The following is a 21793-nucleotide window of genomic DNA, read 5'->3' as shown; positions in this document are numbered from 1 at the left end:
TTTGGACAAGCAATTTTTTTGACTCACTTGACAAAAAAAGCAGATCTGTGTTGGTTAGGTGAGGCTAGACAACAGATAAAAGCCTCAGATTCAAAGTCAAATACATTGTCAGTAAAAGTGTCGCTCAGTGCTCCCCTAACCAGACAGAAGGGTGGAACAAGGTGGTGGAAAGGCGGCTACAGGACATGCAGGCGAGGTGATCTAAACTGTGCCTTTTTGTCCTTTACTATTACATGGATAAATGTCTACACAGAGCCACACGTCTTTTTAAAAATATGCCAACTTTATACCAAACAACCTTAAATTTAATAGACATTACTGTCAAATTAATAGTTTTATCATGGTTCTCAAAGGTAACAAAGGCTCAAATTGCCCTTCTTTTATCAAAATAATCAGCTGTAAAAAAACAACAAGAGTATTTTCCACATTTTTTAGATGAGCCTAATCCAAAAAAGGAGTTGTTTTTATTTTCCAGAAAAGGGTGTTTTTCTTTTGCTTGTTAGCTGTAAGAAAGCAAATGCTGACCAAGAGTCTGTGCCATGATGATCAAGGATTTGAGCAAGAGAGCTGCTTCATATGAGGAGCATGTTATTTATGTACTCTAACTGGGACATACATTAACATAGACTAATCAAACACATATCTTGGGTACCCCTTATGCTTACCGAAACAAGTACCTGGCATAACTTTACATGATCATGTGAGGTGTTTGCATACGCAGGTATCGTACATGTGTGAGAAGGGGCTTGAAGGTTATAGCCTAAACTAAAGACACAATATTACAGCCAAGGTCTTGATTCACACTCAATCATCCAGGTAAGGAAATCACAGAAAATTGATTCTGCTCATCTGGACGCCGCAGTTTCAGTGGCGAAACCATTTCGTCACTCATCCAAGAGGCTTCTTCAGTCGCAGCTGACTGCAGCTTTCTCCAGCCTTATAAAAAGTATATTGGCATAATGACCAAAACTAACACCATTGCCTACTAATGGGCTGTGAGTTCTGTTTCATGATCGTTAATATACAAAATGTCATGAAGGGGGGTAATTAGGGAATGGGTGTGCAGCATTGTAAGATGCTAAAACGGGAAAAGAGAACAACCATTCCTGAAAGAGTTCAGTTGAGTTCACCATCTTACAATGCTGGAACTACAGCCATTCCCCAACTCTGCGAATGGCACTCATGGCCATTGATCAGTGGTCATGATGTTTTGGACATCATGACAGTTTCAGTTTCACTGAGCTCACGGCCCATTGTTAGTCAGTCTGCTAGTTTCAGTCATTTTGCAAATATACTGTTGGTCAGGTTGGGAAAACCTGCAGTCAGCTGAGACTGAAGAGGTCACTTGGCAAAACGTTTCTGCAACTGAAAATGCTGCGTCCGCGTGAAGAGAATCAACTTCCTGGGATTACATTTAATCCTTAAACTATCCTGATCAGGGAATACTGTGGATTTAAAATTTGTGCAACACTCTAAACAGGAAATCAAAACACAGGAAATAGTCCCACTATTAGTCCCTTAATAGTTCCACCTGTGAGTCAGATGACAGGAGATTTACACACCTCAGCTGAAGAAGATAGTATCGATACCCACACATAGCCCGGGAAAATAACCTGAGAACTCTCACAATGTCATATAACTCTATGAAACAATACTTGAAAAGTGAATCAGCATGAAGCGCATTTACAGTAATTAGAAATTGTGTTAAAGAGATAAAAACATGACAGCGTGTTTGGACTTCTCATTTCAACTCATATTAAACCATATAACAAATGAAATCTTACTACTCCAGACTCAATACATAATGAAAAAGCTTATGACAAGGGGAGGAAAAGTCTCAGTAGAGTTGCAAAATAATGATAATGTAATATTTGTAAGTGTAAAAGCTTGTCTTGTCTTTCAAGGCTCAAGTGGCATAACCATGTAAAAGTGTGGATGACGTCAGTAGGGAAGCTGAAACAGCTGGATGGTTGCCATAGCATCCAAAGTACTGCATACGATTGACAAATTTAGAAAACCAAACACTTTGTGGATTTACTCATAATGCTTTGATGGAACAGTAAATTTTAGACAGCTCAAACCAAAAGTTCAACCACAGAACTCAAAACAATAGCACACCTGATTACCTCTATTTTTGTAAGTCAACAAAGGTAAAAGAAGGCAAATATTTTTATTAAATGTTATATTTTAGATCCATGAGTAATTTAAAAACTATTTTAGCATTCTAACATGAAGAGAATAAAAATGTTTAAAAAAAACAAAACAATTTCAGCACCAAAGCCACAAACATATCAGAGCAAAGAGAACACCTCTAATACTGGAGCGTGTGTAACTTTTGACATTTACAGATTACAGTCCCAGAATTTCATCCTCATCCTCACTTAAGACAAAATAGCAACCTGTGGCACAAAAAGATGAGGCCAACAGAAAAGCGCCAAAATCTGCAGTTGTTTGAGTCTTCACTTGAAGCTGCCTTCCAATTCAAGTCAGCCCTCACAGACTCCCATGGGAAAAAAAAGTCTGTTTATAGCATAGTAGCACAGACACAATTAGGACTCAAATTTATGGGTGTACCTCCTTTAATTGATAAGTTGCTAACACACAGCTGTAGGTCCATGGGTCATTGAACTGGACCTCTGTGATGATTGTGATGGGACCCTTTAGAGGATTTTTAATGGAAACTTTCTTAAAAAAAATAAAATGGCTTGCTGAGTAGTAAAGCCTGTACAAGAAGTTTATGCTTCACTTTTATTGAATGAAACACTTGCATTTTGCTACATTGTTACTTCGCACTAATTGGCAGACTTGTGTGCCTCTGCATTAAACTCATATTTTCAATGAATGTATTGTGTGGTGTTATCTGTTTAAGTATATCCGGTTTTATGGTGAAAAGGTGTTGGGTACCGGAAGTGACAAATAAAGGTCGAAGTTGTTTGCTCTACAAGGTGTCGTCTCTTTCCCTACCGAAAACCACGACATGGTGTCAGGAGTGGGATGGATGTAAGTGCCTTATCATCGGGGAGTGACAGCAAGCGACTTTGGGAGTGATAAAGAGTTTTCTCGAGACGAAAGATGTCGGACGAAGAAGCGGGAGCTAGCGCAACAGTTACGCGGCCTCGCACGCCACCGCCCCACCAGCGAGCTAACGGCGGCTACAATGCTAACGCCAACCTACCCCCGAATGCCACTTTCACCATCCAGCCCCCCGAGCTGTTCGATTTCTCGAAGCCACAGCATTGGGAAAAATGGATAAGGAGGTTTGAAAGATTTCGACTCGCAAGCAACCTACACCTTAGCTCCGAGGCTAACCAGGTGAACACTCTCATCTACTGCATGGGGGATGAAGCAGATGATATCCTCCGAGGACAAGCATTATCTGACATACAGAGACAGCAGTATCAAGCAGTAAGAGACACTTTGGAGATGTACTTTGTTCCCAGAAAAAACATTATCTACGAGAGAGCCCGCTTTAATCAGAGAACACAGCAAGCTAATGAAACTGTAGACTCGTTTGTCACTGCACTTTACGCTTTAGCGGAAAACTGCAGTTATGGTGCGCTGCACGATGAGTTAATAAGAGATCGCCTCGTCGTGGGTCTGAAGGACATCAGCCTAGCGGAGAGACCTCAAATGGACAAAGATTTGACGTTAGAGAAAGCGGTTAACCAAGCCAGGCAGTCGGAAGCCATCAAGAAGCAGCAGTCGGACATCAGAGGGGAAAATAAAATGGAAATAGACGCTGTGTCAGCTAAGCACAAGGAACAAAGGCATTCAACGTTCAGACCCCGTGGAGATCGCAAATACACATCAAAGGACAAAACATCTAATGGGAGATCATGCTACAGGTGTGGGAAAACCCCTGCACATGGTAAAGATCAATGCCGAGCGAAAGATGTATTTTGTCACTCATGTGGTAAAAGAGGTCATTTCAGTAAAGTGTGTAAATCTGTTAAATCTGTGCATGTGATAGAAGCCGAAGAAAGCGATGTTACACCCGTGTTTCTTGGTTCTGTAGACGTAGGCTCAGATCCTTGGTATGCAGATCTCACTATCAGAAACCACAAGGTCAGATTTAAGATAGACACAGGAGCTGACGTATCTGTTATCCCTGCCCAGACGTTTTACAGCATAAACCAGAACGAGACAGGGTTATGCAAACCAGATAGATCGTTGTTTGGTCCGAGTGGTTCCCCACTTGACGTGTTGGGTATGAGCAGAGAAACACTTTGCAAAGGTGAACAGGGAATACAGGAAAATGTGTACATTATCATACATTTGCACGTAGCACTGTTAAGCAGGCCGGCGAGTGTCAAGCTGAACCTAGTGTGTAGAGCCGACAGTATTGACATGAATGTGCTGCACGAAAAATACCCGAAACTGTGTCAGGGTTTAGGCTTAATGCAACAACCTTATTCAATTAAGTTGAAGCCTGAGGCTGTGCCTTTTTCCCTGGCCACACCGAGACGGGTCCCCATTCCACTGTTAGGAAAAGTGAAACAGGAACTGGAAAGAATGGAGTCCATGGGAGTAATCAGCAGAGTAGAAGAACCAACGGAGTGGTGCGCAGGAATGGTCCCGGTGCCAGCAAAAAACGACTCAGTACGTATTTGTGTCGACCTCACCCACCTCAACGAAGCAGTGTGCAGAGAAAAGTACATCCTGCCTTCGGTTGAACAGACTCTAGGTTCTCTGGCGGGAGCTAAAGTCTTCAGCAAGTTGGACGCAAACAGAGGCTTCTGGCAGGTTCCATTGTCACCAGAGTCAGCACACTACACGACATTCATTACACGCTTTGGGCGCTTCTACTTCAACAGACTTCCTTTTGGAATAGCGTCTGCCCCAGAACATTTTCAGCGTAGAATGTCAGTAATCCTTAATGGGCTGCCAGGCGTGGTCTGTCACATGGATGATATTCTCATTTGGGGACAGGATCAGCAGGAGCACAATGCCAGACTGCACACAGTGCTCAGTAAACTTCAAGAGGCCGGCGTCACACTAAACATGCAGAAATGTGAGCTGAGCAAACAGGAAGTGAAGTTTCTTGGACACATCTTGTCTGCGGAAGGAGTGCAGCCTGACCCAGACAAAATTAGAGCAATCTCAGAAATGAAAGAGCCATCAAACGTCAGTGAAATGCGCAGCTTTCTTGGGATGGTAAACCAATTAGGCAAATTTAACCCAGGACTTGCTGAAAAAGATAAGCCCCTGAGAGACCTGCTCTCGAAGAAAAATCAGTGGGTTTGGAGCTGCGCACAGCAAAAAGCATTCAAGCAGCTGAAAGGCGATCTGACGTCAATCCCATTCTTGCACTCTATGACCCAAACAAAGAGTTAAAACTGTCTGCAGATGCTTCCTCCTATGGACTGGGAGCAGTCCTATTTCAAAAAGAGGGAGAGCAATGGAGACCTGTTGCATATGCGTCTCGTTCTTTAACGGAAACAGAACAGAGGTATGCACAGGTGGAGAAGGAGGCGCTTGGATTAACATGGGGGTGTGAAAGATTCAAAGATTTCCTCATCGGGAGACACTTCTCCTTAGAGACTGACCACAAGCCACTCATCAGCCTGTTAGGCCAGCAAGCCCTAACCGAGCTTCCACCCAGGATCCAACGATTCCGCCTAAGGCTTATGAGGTACAGCTACACCATCTCACACACTCCTGGTAAAGCACTCCTCACAGCAGATGCACTGTCACGTGCACCCATTAACCAAGACCCTGATTCAAAAGCTACAGCCGAATTTCTGGAAGACACAAATATTTATGTGGATGAAATTGTCAAATGCATGCCTGCTACCTCGACATACATCACACAGGTAAAAGAACAGTTAAAAACCGACAGCATATGTTCAGAGGTCATGACTTTTTGTCAGAGCTGCTGGCCAGAATATAGCCATCTCATAGGCCCAATTAAAGCATATTGGCCACACAGAGAGATAGGGATGGGTATCGAAAACCGGTTCTTGTTGAGAACCGGTTCCCACTGTTTCAATTCCTTGGAATCGTTTGCCATTTTTGCAAACGATTCCCTTATCGATTCCAGTCGCCCCGAATGACGTCACCACGTTGCGGAGCGTCATTTACCTGGCAGGAAACATGGCGCCTAAGCGGCTCAAACGCTCAAAAGTTTGATTATACTTTATGAGAACCGATGACAACAGGGCAACTTGCAAAGTAGATATTTCATTTAAGGGAGGAAACACTACGAATATGCAAAAGCATTTGCTCACAAAACACGCGATGACACGCGTTTTTAATTCCGCTCCGGACTCGTGACTCTCAACCCAGCAGCAGCGCTAACGTTTGCACGTCCTCTCCCGTTAATGCGGCAGGTAAATAATCAACTAACAGTGCATATTATGTTAGCGCAATCTGCCTTATTACAAGACCTGCCATTACTGTACATGTAGGTGACCATGATGAGAGAGACAGACAGAGTCTGGCTGGCGCTCGCTGGTAGTTCTCGCTGCAGTCTACCGGTAGCGTCTCCTTTCAGGCCAGGATAGACTAATGTCACAGAGCAGTGTCTAAGTTTGTGGTAAAAGTCTTGCACCCATTTGCCACAGCAGATGCCCCCGATTTTTGGTAAGTGAATGTGTTTAATTGTGGGCAGGGACATTACTGGATATTCTTGTGTAATTGCCACAGAACAATTTATGTTATACTTTGTTATTGCTACAGAAGAATGTTGCAGCTTTAAGGCAAGGATGACTCCTGGAGTTGCTTTCTCACTGCATATGCTTTATTTCACAATCAGATCGATTCGATAACAAAAACATACAGCAGCTCCTCTCCTACTCCTAGCCCTTCGCTGCGGTGGAAAAAAGAACGACTTCAATCCCCTTCAAGGAACATACGTACAAAATAGTTTTCCTGATACACCAATGGGGCGTTCAATGCCATCTTGTAAATATGAGTACTCTGGCAGAGTAACAGTTCAAATGAAAAATACACCAGAACAAACAAGCAAACAAAAAAAGAAGTGTGGGGTACCTTTGAACCAATGAACAAAGTATAACAATTTATACTTTTTAACATAACCCGACCCCGTCAATATGTGATATGTCTCACAAGAATATTTATTTTATTATTTTACATTTACAATTTTTTTTCCTGGGGACCCTGTGACACCCCATTGAAGAGCCGTAGGCTGGATCTCTCAAGATCTCACTGTTGGGTTTGTAAGGCCATGTTACTCCTAAATTTCTATCTTGTTCAAAGAGAAGATATAAAACAAAGCTCTGAGCTAATCGACCTTAGTGTTCTCCTTTTTAAAAAAAAAAAAAAAAGAATCGATAAGAGAATCGATAAAGAATCGAATCGTTAAACAGAATCGAAAATGGAATCGGAATCGTTAAAATCTTATCAATACCCATCCCTACAGAGAGACCTTAACTGTACATGACAATCTGCTACTGAAAGGCACCAGACTAGTAATCCCCACTGCTATGCGCCACTCTGTCCTAAGTGCCCTACATGAGGGGCACCAGGGAATGTCTAGATGCAGAGAGAGAGCCAGAGAGGCAGTGTGGTGGCCTGGTCTGAGTGGGCAAATAAATGAACTTGTGAAAAACTGCACCATTTGCATCAAAGAGCGTACTAACCCAGTACAACCTTTAATGCCAAGCCAACTCCCGGAGAGGCCATGGCAAAAAGTTGGTGCAGACCTTTTTACACTCAATGACAGCAACTATGTGCTTTTGGTGGACTACTACTCGAAATTCGTGGAAATAGCCAAACTTACCCCCACCAGATCGGAAGATGTTATAGTACACCTAAAATCTGTCTTTTCCAGACATGGAATTCCAGAGCTTTTCTACACTGACAACGGACCTCAGTTTTCAGGACAACAGTTCAAAGACTTTGCAGCAACCTATGGGTTCAGACATGTAACAAGCAGTCCTAGATTTGCACAGAGCAATGGTGAGGCTGAGCGTCATGTCCAAACTATGAAAAACCTGCTAAAGAAGGCAAAAGACCCATATCTTGCACTTCTAGCTTACAGAGCAACACCATTGGCTAACGGATATAGCCCGGCGCAACTACTGATGGGACGGAGACTGCGCACGCCAGTTCCCCAGCTTCCTTCCCTACTCAATCCCAGCCTGCCCAATAAGAATACAGTGTTGGCAAAAGCGAGAGAGAGAAGGGCGAGGGACAGTGATGCGTACAACAGGAGACATCGGGCGACTGAACTTCCTCCATTCGCACCGGGGCAACCAGTGTGGATTACAGACACTAGGCGTGAAGGGACTGTCATCTCCTCTCACTCCACACCCCGCTCTTATATGGTTGAGACTCCTTCAGGAGCCATCAGGAGAAATAGACGTCACCCCCAGCCATTGCCAGAGTCCACACCAAAGTTACAGACCCCATCTACCCCCGTCAGTCCCAGAGAAAATACCCTGCCAGCTCCCAACCTATCGACGTCTACAACTCTGACTCCCAAGACAGAAGTCCCAGGTCTTGTCAGAACTAGAGCTGGCAGAGTTGTCGTAAAACCACAAAGATTGAACTTGTGAGATTAAATAAAGCAAAGCTTCTCGAGTTAAAAATAGAGTAGCTATGTTTCTGCAATAGGTTCTAAGAAGTAACGAAAGTACAGTTTCCCTTACGCAGTAAATGTTTCAATAAGTTGTTGTTTTCTGAGAAAGGAGGATGTGGTGTTATCTGTTTAAGTATATCCGGTTTTATGGTGAAAAGGTGTTGGGTACCGGAAGTGACAAATAAAGGTTGAAGTTGTTTGCTCTACAAGGTGTCGTCTCTTTCCCTACCGAAAACCACGACATATTGCTATTGAACCTTGCTGATCTCACTCCAACCAGTGTTTCAGAAGGGTAAGTTCTGGCTACAATAAAACAAAGTCTTAAAACTGTAGGGTCCAAAAACCAATGGGTGATGGCACAGTACTATCTCCATCTTTTACAGTGGGGCAAAAAAGTATTTAGTCAGCCACCGATTGTGCAAGTTCCCTCACTTAAAATGATGACAGAGGTCAGTAATTTGCACCAGAGGTACACTTCAACTGTGAGAGACAGAATGTGAAAAAAAAATCCATGAATTCACATGGTAGGATTTGTAAAGAATTTATTCGTAAATCAGGGTGGAAAATAAGTATTTGGTCACCTCAAACAAGGAAAATCTCTGGCTCTCACAGACCTGTAACGTCTTCTGTAAGAAGCTTTTCTGTCCCCCACTCGTTACCTGTATGAATGGCACCTGTTTGAACTCATCATCTGTATAAAAGACACCTGTCCACAGCCTCAAACAGTCAGACTCCAAACGCCGCCATGGCCAAGACCAAAGAGCTTTCGAAGGACACCAGGAAAAGTATTGTAGACCTGCACCAGACTGGGAAGAGTGAATCTACAATAGGCAAGCAGCTTGGTGTGAAAAAATCAACTGTGGGAGCAATCATCAGAAAATGGAAGACATACAAGACCACTGATAATCTCCCTCGATCTGGGGCTCCACGCAAGATCTCATCCCGTGGGGTCAAAATGATCATGAGAACGGTGAGCAAAGATCCCAGAACCACACGGGGGGACCTGGTGAATGACCTGCAGAGAGCTGGGACCAAAGTAACAAAGGTCACCATCAGTAACACACTACAACGGCAGGGAATCAAATCCCGCAGTGCCAGACGTGTTCCGCTGCTGAAGCCAGTGCATGTCCAGGCCCGTCTGAAGTTTGCCAGAGAGCACATGGATGATACAGCAGAGGATTGGGAGAATGTCATGTGGTCAGATGAAACCAAAGTAGAACTTTTTGGTATAAACTCAACTCGTCGTGTTTGGAGGAAGAAGAATACTGAGTTGCATCCCAAGAACACCATACCTACTGTGAAGCATGGGGGTGGAAACATCATGCTATGGGGCTGTTTTTCTGCCAAGGGGACAGGACGACTGATCCGTGTTAAGGACAGAATGAATGGGGCCATGTATCGTGAGATTTTGAGCCAAAACCTCCTTCCATCAGTGAGAACTTTGAAGATGAAATGAGGCTGGGTCTTCCAACATGACAATGATCCAAAACACACCGCCTGGGCAACAAAGGAGTGGCTCCGTAAGAAGCATTTGAAAGTCCTGGAGTGGCCTAGCCAGTCTCCAGACCTCAACCCCATAGAAAATCTGTGGCGGGAGTTGAAAGTCCGTGTTGCTCGGCGACAGCCCCAAAACATCACTGCTCTCGAGAAGATCTGCATGGAGGAATGGGCCAAAATACCAGCTACTGTGTGTGCAAACCTGGTAAAGACCTATAGTAAACGTTTGACCTCTGTTATTGCCAACAAAGGTTATGTTACAAAGTATTGAGTTGTATTTTTGTTATTGACCAAATACTTATTTTCCACCCTGATTTACGAATAAATTCTTTACAAATCCTACCATGTGGATTCATGGATTTTTTTTTTCACATTCTGTCTCTCACAGTTGAAGTGTACCTCTGGTGCAAATTACTGACCTCTGTCATCATTTTCGGTGGGGGAACTTGCACAATCGGTGGCTGACTAAATACTTTTTTGCCCCACTGTATATACAGTTTCTAAAAGTCACAACAATATTAATAGGCAAGTGCAGACTTCGGGAGATGCACACAGTGGAACGATATCCTTAAGGGATGTTACTTAATCTGTAAAATAGCTAATAATAATAATTAATAACAAAACAGAATCAGTGTCATCAGCTCACAAAGAGATAAAATATCACAGAATAACTGAATATTTATAGAGATATAAAAATGTATTATATTTATTATGAATAGCTCTTGGGGTTTTTGTACATTTTGAACATATTCTAACAAATCTACCAATAACTCAAAATCAGAGTATCGTCAGCCATACAAATAAAGAACAGTCATGGTTAAAAAAAAAAAAACTGCTGGCAGGGTGTGAGAAATGAACAGTCGTCTCTTGCAACACACTTTGAAGCCCATTATCTTTTTATGATATGTAAGAAGAAAGAGAAAATATTTTAACAACAAGATATTAATTGCCTGACAGACAGAAGTGATCACAAGGCCAGTTAAGTGACACATCAGTTAAATATGAATGTTTTTTATTGTGATTTTTTTGTTGTTGAGGAGACTCGATATAAAAAACAGTTAACTTATAGCTAATATCTGATAGTTGTAACTATTTATATTCTATAAATGGTTCAGCTTTGTATATGGTAATGGTAGTTCACATTGATCATTGAGGTGTCTTAGAAACCAATCTGCACAGTTTAGATGGAAGTTATAACATGACACATTCACATTAAAGGTGATAATTAAAGATATGAATTATAGGTATTTTGGTCTCCCTAATAAGGATGGTTTACCTGAAAACAGCTAAGTAGAAATGTTAGGGCAAGTCTCCAAACTTGTTTGCAAGACACTGCATATAATTTCATGTAGCTTTCATTCATGCAACTGTTCTTAATAGTTCATGCTGTATACCCTCTTGGTCCCAAGCATGACCATATGTAATTAAAACAGTCACAGCGATCAATAATCAGGCTATCAAAGGCCTGGCCAAGGTAGAATTTAGATTTCATCACTGCACATACACTCACTAGCCACTTTGTTAGGTAAGTATGTTCACCTGTACATTAAGTCGATTATCTAATCAGCCAAATAAATGGCATCAAAATGGGGAACAAAGGTAATTTAAGTGACTTTAAAAATGAAATGGCATGGTTGCTGGTGCCAGATGGACTCTCAATCTCAATATTTCAGACTGACAAACAGAAAATGCCTTGTTGATGTCAGAGATTGGAGGAGAGTGGCCAGAGTGTTTCAAACTGACAGTAACTAAATTGATCACTCGTGATGATCAACGTATGCAGAGGAGGATCTCTGAGCATGCAATATTTCAAACCGCAAAGCAGCTTGACTACAGTAGCAGAAGCAGAAAACCCCAACAAGTGCCTTTCCCGACCATGATGGTGAGTTCACTGTACTCAAATGACCTCTACAGTCATCAGATCTCAGTCTAATTGAGCACCTCTGTGATGTCGAGGAACAGGAGGGTCACATCATCTATGTGTAGCTGAAAAATCTGCAGCAGCTGTGCGATGCCACCGTGTCAATATGTAACTAAATTTCTGAGAAATGTTTCCAGCACTTTGTTGAGTCTATGTCATGAAGGATTAAGGATTTTTGAAGGTAAAAAGGGTCCAACCCAGTACTAGAAAGGTGTATCTAATAACATGTTCTATGACTTAAGATTTTCAATTTTGAATTTTTTTTTTAATTACTCCAAGTTGAATCTTACTTATTACTTACTTAACTTATTTAAGACTGTACATAAAATACATAGTGCTGACAATTTAATGCTTTTATGACTTATGTAAACTGTCATTAACACCTAAAATATACATGATGGAGAAAGTGTAGCGTTAGACACTTCATTTATACAAAGTGCATTTCCTACTGGCTACCTGCCAGTTCAAAGCAGCTTCTTAAAACTTTCTGTATAACAGTGAAGTCCCAGCTAAAAGCTAGCTATACCTACCCGGGGTAGCGGTCATGGCCAATTAGGGGCTCTGTTGGCTCTCAGGTGACTGTTTCCTCGTGGCTGCGTGCAGCGGGGTTAGGGGAGGGTCTGTGCTGACGGACGTGGGTTACTGACCTGGTAGCCTGGCTGCCCCTGGGTGGGTCCGGGATGGGCGTGAGGTTCTGGGGGCGCTCCGTCTCTGGGCTGGGGCCCTGGCTGGGCCTCGGGGGCTTGGGTCCTGGTTGGTGTGTTGTGGGCGGGTGGGTGCATGGGGGCCCAGCCCTGGCGCAGGGTGCCGCCGGTGCGTCGAGCCACCTGGGGGGCTCTTCAACTGGTGGGGGAGGTTGTCACATCTTGGGGGAGGTTGTCACATCTTGCAGGAGCTTTCCTCTCTTCAGGAACTCTCTCTGCAGGAGGGGGAGATACAGGAGAGGTGGAGGAAGATCTCAGCCTGGGTGTTTTTTGTCTTATGTAGTCTGGAAGATGAGTGGATGGTGGGGTGGGTGCAGTTTTCTCTGTGGTGGGGTTGGGTGGACTGTCCCGGGCTCTGTGGGGCCGGGAGGCGCTCCTGCACTGGGCCCCGGTCTGGATGGGCCTGGGCCCCCTTTCCCTGGCGGGTCGTGGAGTATGGGGGTGCCTACTGGGGTCAGCATCTCCAGCTGCCTCCCTCTTCCCGCTCCACCACAACCACCCACACATGCAGGGCCTTGGAGTAGGGGTATGTCACCAGGGTGCAGAGGAGGCTACCCCCCCCCCCCCTTTCCGGCTGCCTCTGGCTCAATTTTATCCCACAACTTAGACATTCACATTACTCACACTCTCATTACACATACATATAGGATCTTGGGGTTGGGCACGATACACGGAATCCAAATTACCATCAGGGTGTACACCCCACCCCTGGCGTCGTTGCCCACCTCTCAATTTTGAATACACGTAGACATTGAGGGCTAGCAGGAGGGACTATGCGCTTACCTGCTGCTCTCTGGCAGGTAGCTCCATGCCCTCCTGGGTTTTAAATGCACTTCAGAACACACATGCATCAACACTACAATGAGCGGGTGGAGGGAGGTTTGGAGTCTTCTCTCACCCCCATTCTCTGCAGCCTGCTGGAGCGGGGGGGCTAGGACTAGGAGGAGGAGTTGGCCGTCCGACTGCGGTCTGGAGTGTGGGGCCTTCCTGCTGCTGCGGAGTCGGGGTGGTCTGCCTCCCCCCACCGCAGGGAAAAGGGTAACACCACCTGGGTCTGGGTGCAGTTCCCCCCTCCAGGGGCAAGGGTACCTAGACCCGGTTCGTAGAGTACGCTTGGGGAGTGTGATCGTGTGTACAGCGTCTCTTTATGTCTGTCTCCACGTTGGTTGAGTGTGGAGTAAGTGCATATGAGAGCATGAGGGTGGGAATGGATGTTTGTATCTGTGTGTGCCTGTATGTCTGTGTCTATATGTCAGGTTGGGTGTCAGACGCCACCTCTCTGGGGACATCTCAGGCCCTCCAAGGTTTGGAGGCCTATCTCCCCCCACCACCACTTCCCCTGCCAGTGGCGGACTCCCTCAGACATCGGTGCGTTGGTGGTTCTTTGTGTCTGGGGGTGGGCGTCCAGGTACACACCGGCTCACTCCTTGGCGGCCGCTTATCGGGGCCTGGAGCCTGGGGCTCGCTCGGGCCACTTCGGAGGTGGGGTGCCCCCGGCCTCTCGGCCTGGGGCTCGGTCACTCAGGCACAGCTGGCTGCCAGCGGAGCTCACGGGCGCGTCACTGCAACTCCCCCTGGCTTCTGCTCCGCGGCTGCTGAGTGAGCCCTCATCTGGGACTCTCCTCAGCTCTTTCTGGGACAGTGGCACGGCTGCCCCTCTGTTGGTCTTCCTTGGTCTCTTGTGTTCTGGGGGCCTCTGGATGTCTGGAGTTTTGATCTCCTCCATACCTGCTTCATGCCCTGGAGGACGGGGCTGTGCCCCCCCCCACACCCTCTAGCAGATCATTACATGAAGGAACCTTTAAAAAAACAAGCGCGTCCATGCTCACAGGTGTACACACGGGTGATCACACCCACAAACTACACCCTTTTTGGCTCCTACCTCAAAGCACACTGTGTTCTGTTGATCTTATGTGCTGCACAATAATGTTTAATATTTAGTATTTACTGTCATATTCCCATATATTATTGTGATGTTGTTTATTCTATTACTCTTGTTTTCTTCTGCTTGTTTTCTTTTTTCTTTCTCAACAGGTGATCCAGGTGATTGATATACGCATTTTTTTTCTCTGCCCATTCTGTTGGTTTGTGTCTTTTGCCCTTCTCCCCCGTCCCTCTTCTCAGCTGTTTTTCTTTCCCTCTTTCTTTCTCCCCTTCTTTCCCTCAGTCAAGTCTGTCCCATATTCAGCAAGTGAAAATAAAATAAACAATAAAAGGTGAATCAAATGGACCATTATGGCAAGGCTGGGATGGTCAATTTGGTAAAGTAAATCCGTTGGGCATCTTTCTTTGCCTTTAGACAATAATTCTGATGGCAAAAGAGCCAAACGGGACAGGCAAAAATAAAAAAATAAAAAAATAAATAAATTTAAAAAAAAAAATAAATAAAAGCTAGCTATACGAACTCTTTCATATAGAAAACTCTTTCTGTTTGTGTGCTGTGTTTTATTTTTTCTTTTGTAAGTACTTGCTTTAATCTAGTATTATAGAAAATACATTTCAGACTGTTACATGAGTTAATGCCTATCAAGGGACGGGTGTTGGAAATTAACATCATCCATACACATGGTCGGTACACTGGCCATAACCTCTGCAACTGCCAGTGTTAATCTGTATTTAAAGCTTGCAAATTGTATGATGATTTGAGCTTTCTGACTCACCATGTCACATAATTGAAATAATAATTAGTATTTTATAAAAAATAAAATAAATAAATAAATTATAAAAGATGATTGTTGCGATTAACATTATGGTATTTATTAAAACTGAGAAAAAAAAGAAGATTGCAGAATAGTCACAGAACCAAATTCAAATTCAAATTTTATTTGTCACGTACACAGTCATACACAGTACGATATGTAGTGAAATGCTTGGACAACTGCTCATGACCTAAAGAAAACAAAAAAGGAAAAGGCTATGAATAAGATAGGAAATAAATATGAAAAATTAAAAAGGGTAAATTTAACTAGGAAGGAATAAAATATAAATTAAGGTTAAAAATGAAATAACTGTACAACACAAATTAGAATGAAGGGTAAATTTAACTGGGAAGAATAAGATAAAGATAAATATATAAATTAAAGTTGAAAATAAAATAACTGTACAACAAAATACACAATACACAATATAGAACTATATAAGAATGTATGAAGAAATCTAAATATAAATAAATATATACACAATAACAGCAGCTGTACAACCAGCACCTCATCTCACATTTTTAATAGATTAATGTCTGTTTTTGAATAGTTGGATACAACCAGAAAGAATTGAATATTTTCATTTGTTTGGCAAAATTATTATTTTTAGATTAAAAAAGGCAAGACCAAGAACATTTTTATTCAGATTTTTTCTAGTTCTGTACTGTTGGTTTCATACTATATATACATTCCATCCTTCTCAGAACACAATCTGGTCCACAGACCCAGAGTTCTAAGGCTTGTTGTTGCCCCATGTCTATGGGGAAACATAAGTTGGATAAAAATCAAAGATGCATTGGTACAAGCTGATACTGTAGGAGCTCCAAAAATATGGTGGAGTTATATTGGAAGATTTCCTTGGTGTCCCTTGGTGGGAGGATAGTTTGAGTTTCCTCTATGTTGAGAACCTTTCTGCATCATCAGCAGGTATCTCAGGTTCACTAGCTTTTCCCCCCTCTTCGTGGCTGTTGTATTTGTCCTGGGAGCCTGGTTGCCTTGAAGGTGAAAATGGATGGTTACACAAGGAGGTACCCGGTTCTTGTGGGCTATAGCTTTCTGGAAGCCCACCTATTTGGTGATTTCTGTTGGAACCTTGTCATGTCCTCTCTCCCGGTGCTTTTGGACATCCTCCCAAGATGTGGCTCAGTGTGCACAGTACTGCGCCACATTGCAGGCATGATGAGCTTTCCTCCTTCCCCCAGATCTTTAAATTGCTTGGAGTTGGTAGATCAGCCATGGTGCATGGTAAGAAGTTCTTTCCAGGACATTAGTCCAGCAAGTGCTTGGTCCCACTGCATCCAAAAGCCTGGAGATGCAAGCCCCATCGCCTTCACCCGGCAGTCATCTTCTGCTGCCTCTGCACCCAAGCAACCTTCACAGACCACACTGATGATTTCTTGGGGCTTCCAGTATGCTTCTGGCTCCAATACTGCTTCTTGTGACTTCCACTTCCTGCTGCATCCAATAGATTTGTTGGCCTGTTGGACATTCTCGTCTTTTGATGGGAGGAGTGTACCCACTGCTCTTGCCTTGGTGGCTTTGAATTCTTCCACCAGTGATGAAACTGGTAATGGCTTTTAAGTGCTTTACAGGTTTACCAAGCTAAAGGGAATTAGAATGCCCAACCATTTTCTCAGAAATTTGCTGCACAGCCTTTCCTTTGCTTCCAATTGTGGCATGGGGAAGGCATACAGTAGGAATAGCCATTGTAGTCTGGGTATGATGTCATACTGAAAGCACCAAACCTTGAACTGTCAAGCAGCAGGCTGTTGTTAATTGATTTGAGCGAAGTACTTAACTGAGATTTGGCATCCCTGGGATTGCCGGTGTCCTTCAGGGAGCTATCATAATTCTTCCCAAGACATTGGATCCCTTGCTCTTGAGTTGTTAGAATCTCTGAAGGTTACTGAAAGTGTTTCTTGCCCATTTTCCATTAAGGATGCTTCTGGATTTCTCCTGTTTAAATTCCACCCATGTCCATGTTGCCATCTTCTCCAGTGCACTCAGGATCCACTGTGTTGCCCTGGAATGATGAAGTCATCACAGTTAGATTGTCTAAGAACACTTGACAGGCAGGATGTCTTGTGCTGTCCTCTGATTTAGGAACTCTTTACCTTATCGTGGCTCAAGGGCGATCGTGGCTCAAGAGTTGGGAGTTCGCCTTGTAATCGGAAGGTTGCCGGTTCGAGCCCCGGCTTGGACAGTCTCGGTCGTTGTGTCCTTGGGCAAGACACTTCACCCGTTGCCTACTGGTGGTGGTCAGAGGGCTCGGTGGCGCCAGTGTCCGGCAGCCTCGCCTCTGTCAGTGCGCCCCAGGGTGGCTGTGGCTACAATGTAGCTTGCCATCACCAGTGTGTGAGTGTGAATGGGTGGATGACTGGATGTGTAAAGCGCTTTGGGGTCCTTAGGGACTAGTAAAGCGCTATATAAATACAGGCCATTTATCCACCTGCCACTAGCAGTAGAGTCATTGCAAACAGGACAACAGAAATTGTACATCCTGCTATGATGCCCTTCTCCAGCCTATGTCACTTAAAGGTAAAGTTTTCCACAGCGAACCTCATCTTCAATCTATTCATGTATAACATTACAAGCTGCACTATCTCTGGTGGTATTAGATAGTTCTCTAATGCAGGTTGATTACATTCAGGTAATGCTTTCACTGGATCCAGCCATACATTAGAGAGTTTAGTGTTGTTACTCTTTGCTTTCTTATTAATCTAGCCAATCACTGATGCATGCTCCATACAACTAGAATACCCTAACTCCTGCTTTCTGGGCACTAAGATCAATGTATTCATTATTGAACAAATAAGATGTCAGTCTTTTAGCAACAGTGGACCAGAATATTTCCCCCTCACCATCCAGTAGTGAATTCTCTTGAAACGCTTCAATCCCAACTGACATCTTCCCTTTAGGTACAAAGCAGCCCTCAGCAAGTGTCCAGAGGTTGAGCTCTTTCCTCTTTTTCCAGAGTGTGTGTAAGGGTTTGTATAAACTTTTCAGCTGAGGATAGTTCTTGTAGATCTTATATGAGGTCCCTGATGGTCCAGGGGTGAACCCTGCTTGGGCTTTTTTCACAACTGGTCTCACTTTGTCCATAGTAAATCCTGCTATGTTAAACTGGATGTGTGGCTTTAGCCTTGGTAACTGGTAAGGATATTCCACCAGTGGAATGTTTCTGAAGAGATCACCATGTGCTACCACTACACTCTCTCCATTCACATTCCTTGTTTGAGCAACATGAGTTGCCAGAGGGCCAGAGCACTGTGGTGTGCCTCCTGGCTCAGGTCCTCCACTGACTGACAAGCATAACTCATATACTCAGAGATTGCCCTCTGGGTCCTTTGCATTGCTGCAGTTGGTGAAGTCTGATGCTTAAATATTCTGCCATAGCTGGAGCAACTTCATTTTACCTCACGTACCTCTTTTGCCCAGTTTAGTTTTGTAGTTCTTACGCTGCTTTCCGGGTTTTTGGCTACATGGTCTGTCCATTCTGGCAGAGTAATACCCCCAATCTGCCTAGCCTTATTCTCTTTCTTTAGTACTTGTAGTTTACTCATGCAGAGTGCTAACTCTAACACTATTGCCTGCTGCCTTTCTGAGCTGTTTTCTGTTTTTTCACAGATGTCTGTGGGTCTTCCCCCACTGCCAGTGGGCCTTTCCCCGTGGTCACAAGAATGCAAGTGAGATAAACATTGACAATGCATTGCTACAAGCTGACGTCTTTGTAGCTACAAAATATGGTGGAGCTAGACCATAGCAAGATTTCCTTGATGTCACTTGGTGGGAGGATTGTTGGAGCTTCCTGTATGCTGAGGACCCTTCTGCATCATCAGCAGGTATCTCAGGTTCATAGCATTTCGCTCCTTAACCTGTACTCTTCAAAAGGCGGTTAGGCTATTTCCCTAAATGACTTTCTTTAAGTGCTTCAGTTGCAAGGAGAGCTTTTGCAGAAAGTATGGATGTTGCATAGGACCTCAGCAGCCCATTTCAATGGGAAAAATGTTTGCATGGCACCCTTTGATGACAGCTTCACCTATCAAGTCCAGGTACTTTGCTTTGTTTTGCTGGTTTAAAATTGCTAGCCTATCCTCCCATGGTATTGTAAGTTGAGCTAATAAGATACACCTACGAAAAAAAGAAAAAAAAATTAAATAGAAATATACATATGCAAGAAATTTGTGAGATTCAAATACAATCTCTCTCATAGTACAAACTTGCTAAACAAAGGCTACGTTCACACTGCAGGTCTTAATGCTCAATTCCGATTTTTTGATCAACTCCGATTTTTTTTGTCTGGTTGTTCACGCTACAAATAAAATGTGACAGCAAACGCGCTCTAGTGTGAACGGTTCATGGCCCTTAAAGCGGGCCGCATGCGCAAAAGAAGACGTCACACACAACACACTCTGTTTACGGAAGTAAAAATGGCAGCTACAGAGCTTGTAGGTGTTGTTGCAGCAGTCTATCAGTGTCTGCACAGTCGTAACCGACAGAATTTTGACAAATTAATTAGAGAAAGAAGGACACAGAGAAAAAAGAGAGCCTGTGCTTTAACAATTGCCGCCATGCTTTCTCGTTTGTCTTCTCTGGCGCTGATAATTGGCAGCTGTCTTGTGTCAGTGACGTAAAAGATGGATTTAATGCGACATGACCATTCAAACAGCAGTTGCTTTCTAAAACATCAGATATCTATCGGATTTGGTACGATATACGAAAGTGACCTAGGTCGGATTTGAAAATATCGGATTTGTGTTGTTCAAACTGTCATACCATGATCGGATATGGGTCACATAGGGTCAAAAAAGTCAGATTTGATGCGCTTTCGCCGTGCAGTCTGAACGTAGCCTAATACTCATTTAAAATATTTAGACTTTAATCACCTCTTGTGTCACCTTTTTGGGGTTTTTGTTTTTATTTGAAATTTAGCAAGAGCGATGAAAACAAAATGCAGATTTCTGATTGTGTATATACATAGGATGAGATCATATTACAATCCAGTCTTGTTCAAATACGAATCCTTTGTAGTGAATACACACAGAGCAAACTGGAGTAACCAGCCCTTCAAGCCAATGTTTTGGTCAGTTAAATGTTTTGCTGTTTTTCTATGATGTCATCAAACCATGATGCTAAGGCAATTTCAACTTTCCATGGATTTAGTAGCAAAAAGAGAGAGAGAGAGAGAGAGGGTCTTACTTTTCTTAAAGCTCTTTAAGAAAATATAGCATCATCAATGCACATATAAACTGACATATAACTGACATAGAAAATTAGTTTATATGTCAGACAGTGCAAAACTAAAATGCATTCAGTTTACAGTTATGCATGCTAGATAGTGTAGTGGTAAGACTACACATCTTTGGAGCAGGAGTCGCAAGTTTGATTCCCACCCAGTACCCAGTAAGGGTCCTGGCTAGACCCCTCATGCTAACCAGAAAGCCCTGGAATGGCACAGCTACATCTGTAGCCTGTCTGCAAGAGCATTTCACTACACATTGTACTCTGCATGATACTTTACGTGACAAATAATAAAGCTTGTTTGTTTTGCTAAAAAAAATATCAAAAGTGTGCTAAAAGCGTTCATTCAGTGTCTAGTTAAATGACACATTTCAGTCTGCTATTTGAAGACCATGGTTTATTTCTAGTCTCTGAATTGTAGAGTACAAAACCAAAGACCTTTGGCATAGACACTTCAATACAGAAAACAAGTTAACTTCCAACTGGAAGTCAACCTCAAAAAGTTATCCAACCAGAAAACAGGAGATAAATATTTTTCACCTTATTTTGTTTCAGTTTAGGAACAAAAGCAACTTAACAAATAGTTTAGCTTCAAAACAGGATTAAAAGGATTAAAATAATGGATCTTTCTTATGAAAGTATTGTCAAGGTATAAAAGTTACTGAACAAAGGAAGGCCAGAGCAAGTGTAAAAGTCCAATGAGATGGACATCTGAGGTTTTTTCATAATGATGATCGCTAAGCATATCATTTTAAAAACAGTAACACATCTTTAAACACTGGCCTGATTTCATGATAACATATTCACAAACAGGACTGACGTGCTCACAGTGTGTAATATCTCCATCATTGAGGTAAACCTGTGTAATTCAAATATTGAATTTTCCTAACGCTATTCCATCTGTCACCACAGTTCAGTTATGCACTGTCTTAAATATTGTAACATACAGCTTGTGGCCAGTTTTTTAAACATGCCTCGATGTTCAGATGCCTGTAATTTGTTTTTACTGATAGAGAAGTCTTTCAGGACAAAGGTCATGTACATCAAACACACATACAACAAGTTTCTAATCACATATAAATGGAAAGGCAAAATGATCGTGTTTCACTAGATTACCACGTTTAAACTTGGCAGTCAACAATGCCCCACTGCTAACTGAACAATGAGCTCTGTAAAACAGGTTATGGCA

At 43.1% G+C, this 21793-nt stretch overlaps 1 long non-coding RNA gene across 3 annotated transcripts in view; it reads right to left on the bottom strand.

Annotated features, from left to right (window-relative positions):
- LOC113026395 (uncharacterized) overlaps positions 1 to 21793 on the bottom strand; it is a 59506-nt gene that overhangs the window by 20118 nt on the left and 17595 nt on the right. The gene's annotated exons all lie outside the window — the stretch shown is intronic.

This window comes from Astatotilapia calliptera, chromosome 7, assembly GCF_900246225.1.
Source record: "Astatotilapia calliptera chromosome 7, fAstCal1.2, whole genome shotgun sequence".
In the NCBI taxonomy this organism is placed as follows: Eukaryota; Metazoa; Chordata; class Actinopteri; order Cichliformes; family Cichlidae; genus Astatotilapia; species Astatotilapia calliptera.
The sequence above is the reverse complement of the archived record's forward strand: the minus strand, read 5'-3'. Positions and strand labels throughout refer to the sequence as shown.